Source organism: Chrysemys picta, chromosome 2, assembly GCF_011386835.1.
Source record: "Chrysemys picta bellii isolate R12L10 chromosome 2, ASM1138683v2, whole genome shotgun sequence".
Classification (NCBI taxonomy): Eukaryota; Metazoa; Chordata; order Testudines; family Emydidae; genus Chrysemys; species Chrysemys picta.
In genome coordinates, this window is record NC_088792.1 from 183820535 (window position 1) to 183837832 (window position 17298).

At 41.2% G+C, this 17298-nt stretch overlaps 1 long non-coding RNA gene across 1 annotated transcript; it reads right to left on the reverse strand.

Moving 5' to 3' along the window:
* Positions 1–2057: 2057 nt before the first annotated feature.
* On the reverse strand, positions 2058–16203 carry LOC122174709 (uncharacterized). The gene is made up of 2 exons (XR_006176898.2): positions 14679–16203; positions 2058–9155 (listed from the first exon to the last, which is right to left on the reverse strand). It is a non-coding gene; the product is annotated as an uncharacterized LOC122174709 (long non-coding RNA).
* Between the last annotated feature and the right edge of the window lie 1095 nt (positions 16204–17298).

A 17298-nucleotide genomic window follows, 5' to 3' on the forward strand; every position in this document is an offset into this window, starting at 1 on the left:
AGGATAAGTGAGTTATAAAGCGAAGGGATCTCAATTTACACCATAAAATGACTAAAATACATCTTTGACTCGATCTATGAATAAATCTATGAATGGATTTGGACAGTACTTGCTTTTTAGGCAAAACAGTGAATGATGCAATCTGAAGCTGGTATTGCGTCATCCATGATATGAATTGCATCATGTTATTCCTAGAAGTCATGGATGATACAATCATAACGAAGCTTACATCACTCTGCTGAACAAACTGCCCTATATCAGCTCTAGAAATCATACAGTGTCGTGCTCTCTTATTTGTCAGTGTTTGATTTTGCAAAGGGACACATTTCTGTTTAGCCAAAGTGAGCAGAGATGCCTCGTACTTGTGTGAACAGTGCAGATAACTTCTGCTATGTTTGTGATGAAGTGACTTTTGCATCACAAAAGCGCAGTCTAACCACTATGGTTAAGAAAGCCTATCACCTTTATTTTGGCTGCAAAATTGGAGATCAGGACAAGAGGTGGGCCCCACACATATGCTGCAACACTTGTGCAACAAATCTTCGCCAGTGGTTGAACAGGAAAAGGAAATCGATGCCTTTTGCAGTGCCAATGATTTGGAGAGAGCCAACTTATCATACCAGCAATTGTTACTTCTGCATGGTGCCTCCAGTTGGGAAAGGTGTGTCAAAGAAGAAAAAGTGGACTGTGCATTATCCAAACATTCCATCAGCTATACGCCCAGTACCCCACGGAGAAGGACTGCCGGTTCCTGATGCACCAGAATCATTCTCACTTGAGTCAGACAAGGAAGAGGAAGCGGATGAAACTTCTGGTCCTGAACCATCAATGTCACAGGACCCACATTTTCTCCCATCCTCCTCCTCTGAACCACACCTCATAACACAAGGTGAACTGACTGACCTTGTCAGGGATTTGGAACTACCCAAGAGTAAGGCAGAGCTGTTGGGCTCCAGACTACAGCAGTGGAATCTCCTGGCAGGTTTCCATGTTCCGTGACTGTCAAAAGGATCTTGTCCCATTCTTCTTCATGGAAGGTGATCTTGTAGCCTGCAACAACATCGATGGTGTGATGGCAGCCCTCAACATCGTTCACGATCCAGATGAGTGGAGACTGTTCATTGATTCATCGAAGACGAGTCTTAAAGCTGTTTTACTGCATAATGGCAATGTTTTGCCATCAATTCCAGCTGGTCATGCAGTCCATATGAAGGAAACCTATGACAACATGAAACAACTTTTGAGGTGCATAAACTATGACCAACATCAGTGGCAGCTTTGTGGCGATTTGAAGGTTGTTGCTCTCTTGCTTGGTCTGCAGACTGGATACACAAAGTACTGCTGTTTTCTCTGTGAATGGGATAGTCATGCAAGAGATTCCCACTACATCAAGAAAGGTTGGTCACTCCGACAGTCATTGGAGCCTGGGAGGAAAAGTGTTCAGCATCCACCACTTGTTGAATCAAGGAAGATTTTGTTACCACCCTTACACATCAAGCTGGGTCTGATGAAGAACTTTGTCAAGGCCATTGACAAAACACAAGCAGTTTTCAAGTACCTCCGTGGAAAATTTCCAAGGTTAAGTGAAGCTAAGATAAAGGAAGGTGTCTTTGTTGGTCCTCAGATTCGTGAACTTCTTCGAGATGATGCATTAGACCATGCACTGCGTGGCAAGGAAAAGACGGCATGGAAAGCCTTCCAATTAGTGGCAATAAATTTTCTCGGAAACAACAAGGCAGACAACTACAGGTTGTTGGTGGAAAACCTCCTCAAGGCATACAAAAGCCTTGGTTGCAACATGTCACTAAAGATACATTTTTTGCACTCTCATCTAGATTTTTTTCCACCGAACTGCGGAGCAGTGAGCGACGAGCACGGCGAGCGATTTCACCAGGACATTGCAACAATGGAGAAACGCTATCAGGGCAAATGGAGCCCATCAATGCTTGCAGACTATTGCTGGACAGTGACAAGAGATGCTCCATTTAATGAATACAAGAGACAAGCCAAGAAGCGCCAAGTAGACACTGAATAGGACTAAACTATGTACAGAATAGTTTTTTGCCTTTTGTTTCATAATAAATTTTATTTATATAACCATTTTGCTGATTTTTAAAATGTTACATAAACAGGAACAGGACAGGTGAAATATTATCATGTAAAGCAACCATAAACACATGAAAAGACCTAGATTTACAATTTATGATTAAAACTTTACTATCTACACAATATACATAGACATAAAATGTAAAAACTTAAATATCTTAGAAACAGTAGCCAATCAGTTGTTTTAATTGTCATATTTGAATTCAGCACATCAAAATATATAATAAATAGCACATTTTATCTCTGAAGCAGACGACTTCTCAAAAATTGTAGACCAGTGTAATCTTACCTACCTCACAGGATTCTTATGTGACTTCATTCATTAATATTTGTAAAGAATTTCCGATCCTTGGATTGAAGGCACTATAGAACTAGCAAGGGAAAGACTCCATTGCCCATTACCAATTCCCTGAATTTCACAGCCCAACATCTTAGCTTTTGTCTAGCTTTGTGGTTTTCAAGCATTTCTGTAGATGATGTTGATAAAAATGAAAAATACAGCACTAATAGAAAGCAGTATTAGAAATAAGATATAATTCCAAAAACTTGTGTACACTTTTACCACCACAAATATGGATATGTGCAGTTCTTCAGAATCTAACTTACAGTTTCAATATAAATTTGTCTGCCTTACACACAGAGAGAAAGAAGAAAACTAATCAAATTCTTCTGAGTGTTTTCTCTGCTATAATTTAGTGGTAAAACTGGCAGGTTGCCTAACCATGTCAAAATGGGATACATTTGAAATGCTGTAACTATAAAATAACAAGGAAGCTTTTAGCCACATTCATGTAGAGGAGACTATGAAAATGTTTACTTGAAAAGTGGTTAGCATATGAAAAGATTAATCTAACAGGAAAATACATTTTAAAGTTGTGAAATTGTCTTGCTTCATGTGTAAATATTTTATGTAAATAAAGTGGGATCCGAGACTCATATAACATTTAGATATTTTTAACACTAAAGGCATAGCAACAGCGTGCACATAACATTTTTCAGTAACACTCATCTTGCCCTGCTATCTACACTAACGCCTTTACGTGTTTACATTAGCTTTTACTCTAATGAAGATGGCGCCGGTGGTTCTGCCGGGATAAGCTGCAGATAGAATGTAGTCAACCTCAATGGGAGACATTGAGTGAGAGCAGGCGATTGTTCTTCTCAGCAGCTCTGATTTAAGACAATGGTGAAAAGGAGCTGATGTCAATGGCTGGTATAAGCCAAGATGGCTTTGCTTGAGGGTATTGCTGGTGGTTGTTTGCGAATCTAGGGGTGACTTTTGTGTGTGGACACTTTTCATTACTTTGTAGTTTTGAGCTCAGTTCCCTTGAGTTGTTTTCTTTTTTGCCCCTTTGTTCACTAACCAGTTCATTGGAATGTAAGACCCTATGTTTTTGAAGATCTATAGCCTGATTCTTATTTAGAAGGCCCCTTACGTTGCCAGACCTGTGTAAATTGACCTTAACGTAAATAAAAATCAGGCCTTCTCTGTTTTAGGTTAGTTTTTTGTAACCTAGTTATAATTTGTTTTTGTTATTTTGGGGTATTTGATATGCTAGCTCCTTAAAGAAGAAAAGTGGATGATACCTGGGAAGGCTAATGGCCAACTGAAAGGTACTGATCTGTTTTTATGGGCAGCTGAGAGTAGGAGCAAACTCCTACTACTAGCCATGTGTCTTCTGTAGCAGTGGCCTGCTCCTCTTATTGGTCCTCTGTTACTTTTGTGGAAGACTTAATACCTAACGAATTTGTGAGGAATTTTTAAAAATTATGTTGCAAGCAATGAACATTGAGTCAAGACGTGACGCAAACACTGAGGCATTTACTACTTCCTTGGCTCAAACCGTGACTACGTAGTGCGCTGCTTTGAACTCTGAAGTCATTCAAACAATCTTTGGGAATATTGCTAAGGAAGGTGCTTATCTTCTTTTTGAAATCAGATACCCATGTGGCTTAGTGAATAAAGCGCAGGACATAGACTCAGGACACCTGGGCTCTATTCCCACCTCTACTACTGGGTAACCTTGGGCAAGTTACTTTGCCTTTCTGTGCCTAAGTTTCCCCATCTCTCAAATGGGGATTGGACATTAGGAAAAACTCCCATCAGTGTAGTTAAGCACTGGAACAAATTGTCTAGGGGGTGTGTGAAATCTCAGTCACTGGAGGGGTTTTTAAGAACAGGTTAGACAGACACCAGTAAGAATGGTCTAGTTATTACTTAGTCCTGCATTGAGTGCAGGAGACTGGACCAATTGACCTGTTGAGGTCCCTTCAAGTCCTACACTTCCATGATTCTATATGGTGTGATATAAAGGATTTATCAGCAAGATATTACCAGAGGCACCCTTCCCATTATATAAGTAATTTCAAAAAAAAAAAAGAACCAATTCCCAAGTGCACATTTGCATCAGTTAAGCTAAAGAACATTTTATTATAAACCAGATGTTGAATCTAAAATTGGTAGATTTATTTCAGATATCCAGTGCACTAAAACAGCACCAACTATTTATCATTATGAAGGTTTCTTTGATGCTATACAGAATACCTATGATTCCACCTATGTTTCTAAAAACATAACCATTAAGAGAGTTGTTGCATATTTAATTTCATGCTCCACTCGGCATAAAGCAGTTGTGGGACTGCCAGCCAGAGCAAATTAACTAACCGGTTAGATAATTTCCTACTTAATTGAAAGCAGGTAGTTTTTAAAAGTAATAATTGATTTTGCATCTAATGAATGTGTAGCTATTTCTTCCTTTTTTTATTCCTGTTTTTAAACAAGATTGCACTGAGTCTCTGTACAAAGCTGATGACAGGCACATGAAGAACAGAACTGGGAAAATGATGTATAGTTGGTTGCTGTTCATTATGGATTTAGAGTTGCAGTAGAACTATCACATTCATCATGCAGAAGGAGAGCGGGGTGTTTTGATATTGATCCTTTCACCGATAGGTCATTGCTTCAGTTCTAACCCACATCAGTAGTGACCTGAAGTTCTTACCATCTGACCACCATCCACTGGCCTATATGAAATAAGCTAGGAGTCTCACTCCAGTTGTTAGAGAACAGGTAAGTATACATCACCGCAACAGACAACAATTGGCCTGTCTTAGGAGTCTCAGCAGAAAACGAATGGGTCTGTAGCCTACAATACCCTCTCACCCTTACTGTATGTCTATATTGCATTAGAAGGTGTGACTGCAGCTCAGGTAGACGTACCCAATGCTAGCTTTAATCTAGCTAGCACACCTAAAAATAGCAGTGATTGAAAATGCAGCAGCATGGGCTATCAACACAAGTACACACCCTGCATTCCAGGCAGGCTTGTACAGCCCACTCCGAAGTCCATGCCACTGTGTCTTCACTGCTATTTTTAGAAGTGCAAGATTAAAGATAGCGTGGGTATGGCTACCCAAACTGAAATCACACCTCCAATTGTAGTTTAAACTTTGAAATAGTGACTTCAGGACAGGGTTGTGATACATTGGAATGGTACAGTGGTGTGGAGAAGCTTTGATTGCCACTTGTATCTATTTGGTGGATAAAAAGAGGGCTTTATTCTCCAAGGCTGTCAAAACAGCCTCTTTCACAAGCCCTTAATTCATTGGGGGGGGGGTGGAGAATTAAAGAATAATTGTTCTGATAGATTTTTTAAACAAAACATGTTCTGGTTTAAAGAAACCAAAATGACTTTGTCCATCTTTTTTAACTTCTTTGAAAACTGACAAAAGGGAAAGCACATTCTGCACATTTAGGAAGTATCCATGCAAGCTTTGTATTAACACTCCCAGGTTTTGACACATGAACAGAAAACCTGCGACGACCCAAATCCCAGACTTACTCGTTTTAGACTGAGCACCCAGCAAGCCTGACTCACGTGCACAGGTGTAACTAAGGAATTTACGTTTACAATTGACACCAAGGTAAACGGTGTAAAACTGGTGTGAGACCAGAAACAGGCTCATTATTTCTCAAGCCCTTTATAAAAAAACAGGCGCTATCATCTCCACCATTTTCTTAGTAAAACTCACATTGATTTCAATGTGAGTTTTGTCAGATTACAGACTAGCAACCTTTTTTATACGACTGCTGACAGCTGCTATAAACCAGGGCTCCGTGGCACACAGGCCCAAGGTGTGTGGTTTTGTGCAGCCTTGCAATGCAGACTTGTGCCCACCACTTCCACTGTCATGACCTTACATCTTGGACACCAAGGAACTGCAGGATTAGAACTGTGGAAGGGGAAAAAAGCAAAATATGAAGAGAAAACTTTAGTCATGATGAAATAAAATATGAACTCTTTGGAAAAAGTCCTGCATGGAAGTGGTAAGATTTTGGATTCTCTCCTCTTGCCTCTGCAAAAAGGGAGAACTGCTGGCATTATTTAGCAAGCTAAAAAAAAGGATTTCCTATTGATGTGCAAGTAAGAAATCAAGACCTACAGTAGTTAGTACACATTGAAGATAATGGCAAGTCTAGACTGACTTCTCTGGAAATTAAGCATAATGAAAGCTCTATATTTCGATATTTTATTTGAGGGATAACACTAAAGTTAATGTATTTTGACTATATTTTATATATATATATATATATAGACACACACACCGATCTAAATAATGCCAACATTCTTGACAATAGGTATCCCTTTGCGCACACACACACATCTTTGCGACTGTGTATATGTATGTACATAAATACATAACAGCATAGTGTGGTGCAAGAGCTTATCAGAATAAGTTTGGGATGGATGCATTATTTGGAGACAGGCAAAAACATTAGTGAATTAAGCAGAACTCATACTATATAGTGTACTCTGTATATGTGTCATATGCTACAGAAAAATTGTTATGATTGTGTTAGAGGTTTTAAACATTGTATTAAGAGTTTTTTTTTCATATCCCTCCTCCTGTAAAGCTAGGTGCTGTGTTTACCATGAATTCAACTTTGCAGGGCTCACAGCAAAAGAAAAATTAAAACCAATCATGTACAACACCCCACAAACTTATATCTAGGAAGGCTATTTAGTGTAACAAAGTGGCAAAAGTAAAGTTCATTATAACAGGCCATTTCAGAGCTAGGAACAAGTACCAGATTCCATTGATAATCTCCCCTTCCCATTTATACAATACATAAAACTCCCATTTCTAAGCCCACAGAACTCCAGAATGGTCATTAAAACTGTGACATGTTTAGCTATAGCTGTCACTGGCTCAGGAGTGACTCTTGACCATCCTGGATCTTGGGATGGGGTAATTTTGCGGGCAGACTTCCACAGGGTGGGGGGAGATGAAGGAAGCATTTCTGTGACACACTGTTTTGTTATAAATCGCATCTGTTTGAAGCTGTTCATAGGCTTGAATTGTTAAAATAAGTTTTAGGAATATGGGCTAGTGGACAGAGGCCAGCTGATGCTATATAAAGGTCAAAGTGCATGACACGCATGATAAATTTATCACCATAGCTCTGCAATTTGTTACATGCCTGTGCAATTTATCACAATTTCATATATATAGTCTTAGTAAAATTAAAATAAACTATTTATATTCCATTCTATATACTACAAGCTAAAGAAAATATTAGTAATAATTGGATATTTTATTTCTGATATTTTGCTTGAAATAATGGGCCCAATCCTGCTCCCACTGAAGTCAATGGAAGTTTTGCTACTAACTTCAGTGGGAGCAGGAACAGACTTCATCTACTGCACTGAAGAGGGCGCTATTCTGAATGACAAACTCCTCTGACCACCATAACTAAATATCTATTTTTACAATACTCTCCCCTCTTACAGGTTCTCAAAAGGCTGCTACAAAAATTAGGCTGAGAGTTTGTTGGTAGTCCATTGCTAATGATATTGTCACAGTTTTCATCTCTGACTACGCATATGATGCTGAAGTCCAAACCCTGATGCATAGAGTTGGCCGCACTGAGGGCATGGGAAGTCTGTATCTATGTTTGATGAAGTAGTTCTGTGGTGCCTTTCACGTACAGCCTGGAGACGATTTTGTCGAACCCATTCAAATGTGTTACATGCTGATCTTATCAGAGACTGCCAGTGAGTCCTGTTCTGAGCCATTTGCTCGAGTTCTTGGAGACTGATGCCAGCCCATTGGAGACTGCTCTTCAGGTTATCTTGAAACGCTTATACTGCTGACCCTTCTTTCTTTTGCCCTGACTCAGCTTCCCATACAAGATCTGTTTTGGGGGATGGTGGTCTTCCATTCTGATGACATGTCCAGTTCACCTAAGATGCATCTCAGTAGCATTTCTTCAATGCTGGTTGTTTGCTCTTTCAAGGACCTTAATATATTGACAGGTTTCAGAGTAGTAGCCGTGTTAGTCTGTATCCGCAAAAAGAAGAACAGGAGTACTTGTGGCACCTTAGAGACTAACAAATTTATTAGAGCATAAGCTTTCGTGGACTACAGCCCACTTCTTGGTCTCTCTGCCCTGCCAGCGAATGCTCATTATTGAACAGAGGGAGTGCATGTGAAATTGCTCAAGCTCTTTAATGTGATGTCTATAAAAAGTCCACGTCTCAGATCCATACAGGAGAGATGTTAGAACCACTGCACTGTAGATCTTCAACTTGGTGGAGAGAGATGTTGTGTTGGTTAAGGACTTTTGTTCTTAGTCAGCCAAGGGCCTGAATGGCTTTACTAATTCTGGAGGAAATTTCCTTATCAAGGGAACCATCACTCAAGATGGTGCTGCCCAAATACTTGAACTGATCCACATTTTTCAGCTGTGTGCCTTTGATGAAGATGGCTGACACTGGGGCATTGGAATGAGGTGGTGGTTGGAACAAGACCTCTGTCTTCCCGAGATTGATGGTGAGGCCAAAGAACTGGGATGCTTCAGAAAATCTGTCAACGCTGACCTGAAGGTCGTCGTGTCTATGGACCATCAAGGCGCAGTCGGCTGCAAAAAGTGCCTTGACAAGCCTCTCCAGCATCTTCGTCATACATTGAGTCTTCAAAGAGCAGGAAGGGAGCCATTGAGTTGGTAGCAGATGTATATCCCCTGGTCCAAGTCCCTTGTGGTCTGGCTGAGGACACAGGCAAAGAACAAGTTTACTTAATCTGTAAATATCCTCTTGTGAGTAAATTTGAATTTAGAAGGACTCTTGGCAAGTCCTTAACTGCAGCTATTTCCCCCACAAGCTTTAGATGGAAACGGAGTAGTTGAAGATGACAAAAGTATAACTATAGATTAAGATCTAATAAATCAATCACAGAGAATAGGAATGGGTATTCAAAACATGTTCATAATTCCTTAGAAAAGGTTAGCTGATAAAAGTTACATGTATGAGCAAAATGAGATCTGAGGTTTAAAAATTTTGGGGGGAAATTGGATATAAAAATTCTAATCTATCTTCCAAGAAAACAAATGTGCATTAGTTGTCAATTATATCAGGCTTTCAATTTCAAGGCCAAACTGAAATTTTGGTGATATGACACTTTGATTAAGAGGGCAACAAGAGGGCTTCTTGAAGAAAGAGAAACAGCAGCACAGCCTTGATGCCTGATTCTGCACCACTCAAGTCAATAGGAGTTTTGCCATTGACTCCAATGAGTGCTGGATCAAGCCTGGGTGAATATAAAGACCCATCTACAGAGAATGGGATACAACCCTCTGATTTAAAAAAAGAAAGTAGTAGTTGTAGTTGTTGTTTCAGGAGACCAGCCTGATCAGAAGGGGAAAAAAATGTTCAGCAGAAAGAAATGCATTAAGAATCTTGGCAAAAAGGGACACCCAATCCAATGTTATGAATAAGATGTCCTGGATAGGAATATGTGAAACCCAGAGGAGCATAGGTTAAGAAACAACTCAAGAAAATACAAGACCTAGTAAACCTCCCAACCAAGTGCATATTCTTCAGCAAAGGATGGACATACTTACAGCCACTATTAAATGAGCCTAAGTCCAGATCTACACAACAGACCTATATCAGTATAACTATGTCGCTCAGGAGAGAGAAAAATCCACACCCCTGAGCGACGTAGTTATACTGACCTCGCCCCCCCGTATAGACAGCATTATGTCGACAAGAAAGCTTCTCCGCATTCTCAGCATTATGTCGACAAGAAAGCTATTGACATAGCTACCACCTCTTGTGGAGGTGGATTAACTATGCCGATAGGAGAAGCTCTCCCATGGGTGTAGGAGTGTCTTCACTATAGCACTACACTGCACCAGTGCAGCTGCGCCGCTGTAGCGCTGTACATGAAGACAAGCCCTAAGTGTTATCTAGGCTTTCATACCTCTCAATCTATGGATGTGGAACCAGAGTCGCTAAAATGTGAAAGAATAACCAAAATGTGAAAAAATAGAGGGATATTACTGCTGATTTAATCATAGAATCAAGAAATCATAGGCAGACCACCCTCAATCAAATCATTTTAAAGGGTCCAATACAATATTTAATGGAGTGGCCACAAAATTCAAATAAAACACTACTTGCTCTGGAAGAACAAGCTCCCCATGAAGGCTTTGATCCTATAAGTTCTTGAGTGGTGCACAAGGTTATATTTAAGGGAAATAAGGCAAATATAAAATTAAGCACTATGTGCAGTCCTCGTTGCTGAGTGGTTCTAAGTCTCATACCACCTGCACCCAAATCATTTATGAATAAGTTCACCGGGTAAAAGAGGAGTGGGATTTGGGTGGAGAATGGGTAGATCTGCAGAGAAAGGACTTACAACACAGTATTCATCAACCAAATAAGGGGCTTGGTTACACAATCATTGCTTATCATTGTTTACCTTGTGCTTATTTGTGAAACTCTTTGTACCCGTAATGGAAAGGATTATGCCCAAAGTGGCTTGTGCCACACGGCTCTGCTGAAGAAAAGTGTTGAAAAACTCTGGCTGAGCTTATGCTGTCAGCTAGTCCCTGATCATTTAAATAGAGGTGCAGTATGAATGTTATTTCCTACCCTGAATGGGTGGGCCAGATCTGGTGGATGGCAGAAATGCAAGGAAAATAACCAGTGAATAAATTATCCTGTGGAAGCTTTATGTTTAAAAGTCATCTGGCCCCACAAATTGCAACCTTGCTGGCAGTCTCAGCAGAGGCCAAGGATGAAATGGACATGGAAACTGAATTACCCCTTTCAGTCTTAGTCCCTTTTGAACAGGATTGAGACACATAGGCGTCTTGGTATGGGAAAGCTTATGCTGTTGCTGTATCTTTTCTATGGATAACTAGAGGGCTTCAGTTTCCAGGGCAGCCAAGCCACTACGTTTCATGGACACAAAATTCACCCACACACAAATAGAGGTAAATAAAATGACACTGTGCAACCATCTGAACAACATCAGCTATGATTCTCCTATCCAGCATATGAAATTTTTGTGTATGCCTGCTTATGTTTAACTTTGATGATAGAATAGAAAATTGAAAAGGTTAGAGAGGCCTTTGAAAGACTTGTATTCCTAGTTGCATACTCTCTTTGGGTCAACATTAAAAATTCAAATTTTAACTATCACTGAGCCAAGGGACTAGCGTTCAGATATGGCACCAGATCACATTAGGTTTACGGTTAGTTTCAGGGTTTGAGGTACAGTCAGATCTAGGCTTTAGACCAGAAAGCACTGAGATTCAGGAGCTATTCTTATGAGATTTTGACCTCAAATTGGCCTCACAATGATCTCCCAAAAATACAGCCACATATGAACCAGAATCCCAAAACTGACCCAAAACCAAAACTATAGTGAAAAGTTCAGATCCTGGGACTTGCATTCAACTCCCCATGAGCCTCCAAAGTTCAAAGGCATTTGGATTTAAAGTTCTTAATTTGGTCACTACAGTTTTTACAAGTCTATCTTGTAAGTTTATATTACTAGACATTGAGTAACTTTGAGGCCGACTCATCCTTAACTCATGATGGCCCTGTATTTTCACTATGGCGCAACTATCACACTATCGTGGCTGTGAAAACTTTGTTCGTGGTCCCACAAGACAAAATTAAAAAGATGGCAACCTAAGTGAAGAGGAAGCACTCTTCAGAGCAAGGGGCAGCGGAAGTCAAGATACCTTGAGACAAAAAGAATTGCAGTTGAATTAATCACTACTAATAGCCAAACACATTGAAATCATGAAGCTCACATGCTAGCCACTGGGAAACTCCATGAGAAAAAGATACCCCCATCCCTGGTAGTGGATCAAACCTGAAGCTGTTGCACGACCACTAGCCCAAACTAAATTCTAGAGAAGACTTCTCTGCCATGAGCTACCCCCTGCCAACAGTGAGAAAGGACCAGAAGATCAGCATAGTGGCAGATCCTCCAGCCCTGGCCCTGTCTACCTCAAATCTGCTCCACCACAAATCTGCACAATAGCACCCCACGAGATCATGGGGTGCCAAACTCTATTCATCACAGTGGTTGCACATCCCATGTACAGCAAACCCACATCTTTCCCTGCAAACCCAATAAGCAAACTCCTTGTGCATCCTAAAAAAATTGGGGCAAACGTATTTTGGATGGCACTTTATGATCTGCCCTGAACAAGGGCAGCACTTAGCTCCACTGCCCCAGAGGCAAACTGTGGCTCCGAGTAACAATCTCCTCATTATTCCTGAGGGGATATAAATGGTGATGAGTCTTTACCTGGCACATGTAAGTTACTTGGTGTGCCAGAACAGCTATGTTGGCCAGAACATTGGGGATTGGAGGGGGGGGGGTGCAAAGCCAAGGCCACGCCCCATTCTGCCCCCTCCCACCCAGCTGCATGGGGGAAAGAGGATATGGAGGCTTTGCAGAGCCTGCCCTGCAACCCATGATGTGAGAATAAGGGAATGCCTTACTCCCTAGCCCAAAATAAAAGAATAATAATTAATCACTTGATTTACTGACACTCAAGACCTCTTGATACCTTGACAAAAGGTAACTACAAATGTATATCAGGATAAGGCAACCTGCTTAAATACATTCCAGTTATCAGAAGCATGAGACGTGAAACCCAGTGGATACAAACAAATTCAAAAATAAAGAGAGAAAATCTTGAGCGTAGCTCAGACATCTGCCACTAACATATCAGGGTGACTGTTTGATGTTACTGATGCCTGGGATGAGTACAGAGCTGTTCACAAATCAGTAAACAAATCATTTTAAAGTCCAAGCATTCTTAAATGTAGCTATATTTTTATATTTACATTAATGATAATATCTTACTCTTTGAAGACAACATATCCTATAGGCCATGCCGTATTATGTTCAGCGAACACATTCCTTAACATGACACTTTCCACATTTCCTTAAATTAGTGTTGCCATAATTATAATATGGACACGTCTGTTGTAGCGAATGTGAGCTGTTTCTTAAGTGGATGTGAAAAAGCATGAGAAAACCATGAACGTTCCTAATAGGCATATTTGTGCACCAGACCCTGCCAGTGGAAGTGCGGAGTTCAAATGTGACTCCTGACACTCTATACAGGATATTCACCATTTCAGTTCCTGAAGAATGGTCCAGATTACACTGAGTCACAGTTGCTGCTGCCTGGCTGTAGATCACCATAGGCTGCTGTAGGCCTTAATCTTGAAAGTACTGACATAGGCACCGATCCAGCAAAGCACTTAAGCATTTAGCAGATTTCCATATGAAGCTCTCCCCTGCAGCATAGGCAACAGTAAAGGCTTGATCATGCACAGTGCAGGTGTCAAGTGTTGCACATTAAAAAAGTGCTAGCTAGAAAGTGATGAATGGCACAGGGAGCAAGAGTGTTCCATATGGAAATCTGCTAAATGAAAACTCAGTTGTGTAGTAGTAAGGGAGGAGTAAACAATAGCAGCTGCAGGTGGACCTCACCCTGAAACAGGTAAGTACGAGTTTGCTTTTGAATAAATGTTGAATCCTTGTGCTTAACAAATTCAAAATAATGTGAAGAAGATAATCAGTGATCATTATACACAGACTATTTATATCAAGATGCCAACTATGACAGACTGGCTCTTTCCAATCTAAACAATTTGGTTTCAATGTTATACATTAAAGACACAAAAGAGCAATTATAATCAAACTTAAAGAGTCCATAATTTTATTTAAAGTAACATTTTGCTGCATTCCCATTTTTATTAAAAATCAGTACGGTAGTACTTTAAAATTGTGCAAAATACTATCATTATTAATTTTTTTGAGTCACATGGAATGCAATTATTTTTTCTTAAATAGGGTTCTCATAGCTTTGTTTAGTATTGCTGCCCATAATAAAGAATACTATTTGTAGTTGTTTTCAGTTATAAAGTAGAATCAATAAATTGCAAGGCTACAGGTAACTACTCTTCATTAGATGAAGAGAGTGGTTTGAGCTAGCTGTCTGAGTACCGTATTTTTGACACAGGTTCCTTGTGGTTTGGGAAAGTCACAGTACTGCTGACTTGAAACTTTTAAAAGAAGAGGAGTCAGGCACCAAAAATCACGAGATTATTATTGCTAAAAATCTCATGATTTCTAGCAATAATAAAGTAGGGATTCTTTTTATTTGGCCTCTTGATTTTTGAATCTTCAGTTACAGTCATGTCACGTTTTCAAGCTTTTCTCCAGAAGCACAAGGGTTAGAAACCTACCTATTTTTCAAATGAAAGCTGTGGTCCTCAGCCACTTGAGTTCAAGAGCTAGGGCTTCAACAGAAATATCACAAAAGACTCACAATAAAATCATGAAAGTTTTCCAAAGGGGATTTTTCCAGTAAAGCAGAAGTAGCTACATTTGTTTCTATTTAGATTTTACAGTTTGGGTCAAAAAGTTGTAAAGATCCAGCAGGCACCTGATGCCAGCTCCAGGGTTTTTGTGGTCCTCATACACCTGGGTGCAACAAGGTTCTTTTTTTTTCTTTTTTTTTTTTTTGGTGCAGCAGGAACAGCTACATCTGTTCTCTACTCATGCCATGGAAATTTTGGGAGGAAAAGGCCAACAATTGGTTGGATCCAAGGGGCACAGCTGACCCTTTTTGCAGCATTCATGCTCCAGGATGCACTGGGGTCTGGATTGTCTACGTTGCACTTCATACACAAGAGCAGCTAGACTCAGTCTCTATTTTGTTCCTACTCTTCGGTGGCTTGGGGCCAAAAGCCGTCAAGAACCCTCAGGCTCCAAGAAGATTCAAGATTTTGCCTTTTCCCTCTGCAGCACATTTTCACCGGAACGCACTTGGCATTTCCAAGGGGCTTTGCAAAGATCAGTTAATTTGAGTTGTAATTATTATTGGTGCTGCAAACGCCTTTGCCCCGACTCATTCCTTTTAGCCCGACTAGGGACGCCGCTGGATGAGCGGGGAGCAGTTCCCCCGTGCAGGGCTCATTTTGCACCGTCCCTCTGGCGCGGCGCACCAGCAGCAGCGGCGCAAGGCAGGCACGACCCTAAGGGATGAGACTCAAAGCGCGCGCGCGCGCGCACAGTCCCACGCCTCCCCATAGGGAGAGCGCGCGCACCACCCGAGTCCCAAGCCGGCCGCGGAAGGCCCCATCGGCGCCTGCGCTGTGGGCCCAGCGCCGCTCGCTGTGTGCAGCTGGAAGTCATTGTGCTGAGATTGGCGTCCGCGTTGCCACGGCGACCGCCCTGGCGGCGCCAGCTGGGCCGCAGTGTGAATGGATGATGTCACGCGCCCGGCGCCGGCCAGTCTGGGCAGTCACAGCCAATGAATCAGCTGAGGAGCTGGGCTGGGGGGGAGAGAAGAGCAGCGCGCGGGGTGCGCACTGGCAGCGCGAGACGGAGAGGGGAAGCCGCAGGCGCTGTGTGTCCCACAGCGTTCCTTGGCTGTCGCTAACCTTCCCCCATTCCCACGCGCTACCACAGCCGCTGCTTCGCCCACGCGCAGTGTTGCTCCCTATAGGGTCCCGTCCCGTGCCTCGTAGGAACCCGCCGCGGCAGAGTCCCTCAGTAGATGCAAGTTGCAAACTCATCGAGGTGCACCTCGAAAGACGAATCATTCATTTGCACATTGCAAACGAGTGTATTGTTATTTTGTATTGCTCTATTAATAGTCCAGCATCGCGGGGACTTGCGAACTAAGGGCCTGATGTTGCGAACTTTTATTTACCTGAGTAGTCCTGACAGAAGATGAATTCCTAAAGAAGTCAATGAACTACTTGACTCAGTAAAAAAATGCAGAATGGGGCACTAAGGTTTGAGCTGCACATGTAAAAGCATTACTGAGCCAAATTTTGTTTTCAGTTACAGTCACACAACCTCAGGTTGGAATTGCACAGACATAACTGAGCAGAATTTGGCCCCTTCACAGTTCCCCAGTCGCACATATAAGACCATATCACATAGGTGTAAAATGCAAATATATGTAGTTACATCTGGACGCTTGTGTGGTTATGCACATGTGCACACTCAGTCTTAATGTGTTTTCACATCACCTAGTCCATTTTAAACAATACAAAATAATAAATAATAATTTGCCCTTACACTCACATTGACCTCTGTTTATGAGTGAAGGAAGGAATCCCTCCCCATCCAGTAGTTAAATTGTACCCGGCTTCATTCCCACTGAATATTTCTCCCATGTTATTTTTTCTCCATTATAGGTTTTATTTTCTATGTGGTGAATGGAGGATTTGTTCCTCATGGTTTATGATATGCTTCTTAAAGTGATCACTACCATTTATCCCCCTTTAGATCTGTCTGTTGCTGAAGTGCGGAGCAGCTGGACGTTTGTTCCAAACTACCAGTTCTCAATCATTTGAATGCAGACGTCTTCATTTTTTATTAATTTAAAAACAATTTTCAAAGTACACCTCTACCTCAATATAACGCTGTCCTCGGGAGCCAAAAAATCTTACTGCGTTATAGGTGAAACCACGTTATATCAAACTTGCTTTGATCTGCCGGAGTGCGCAGCCCCGCCCCCCTGGAGCACTGCTTTACCGCTTTATATCAGAATTCGTGTTATATCGGGTCACGTTATATCGGGGTAGAGGTGTATTTCATTCATGGGATGAAGGCTCTTTTTTCACTATTTCAATTAGATTTAAAATCTCAATATTTTTAAACTTTACTCCTTCAGATTGCCACAGGGTCAGAGCCCTGTTAGCAACAAGATGCACCCATCACTGCAAAAGTGGGAGAAACACAAAGAAATGCTAATAGTGAAGTGATAAATCTGGTTTTCAAAATGATACGCTGATTATATTTATTTAGGCTGATTCTGCAAACATGCACAACAGCTTGCAATGTACTGTT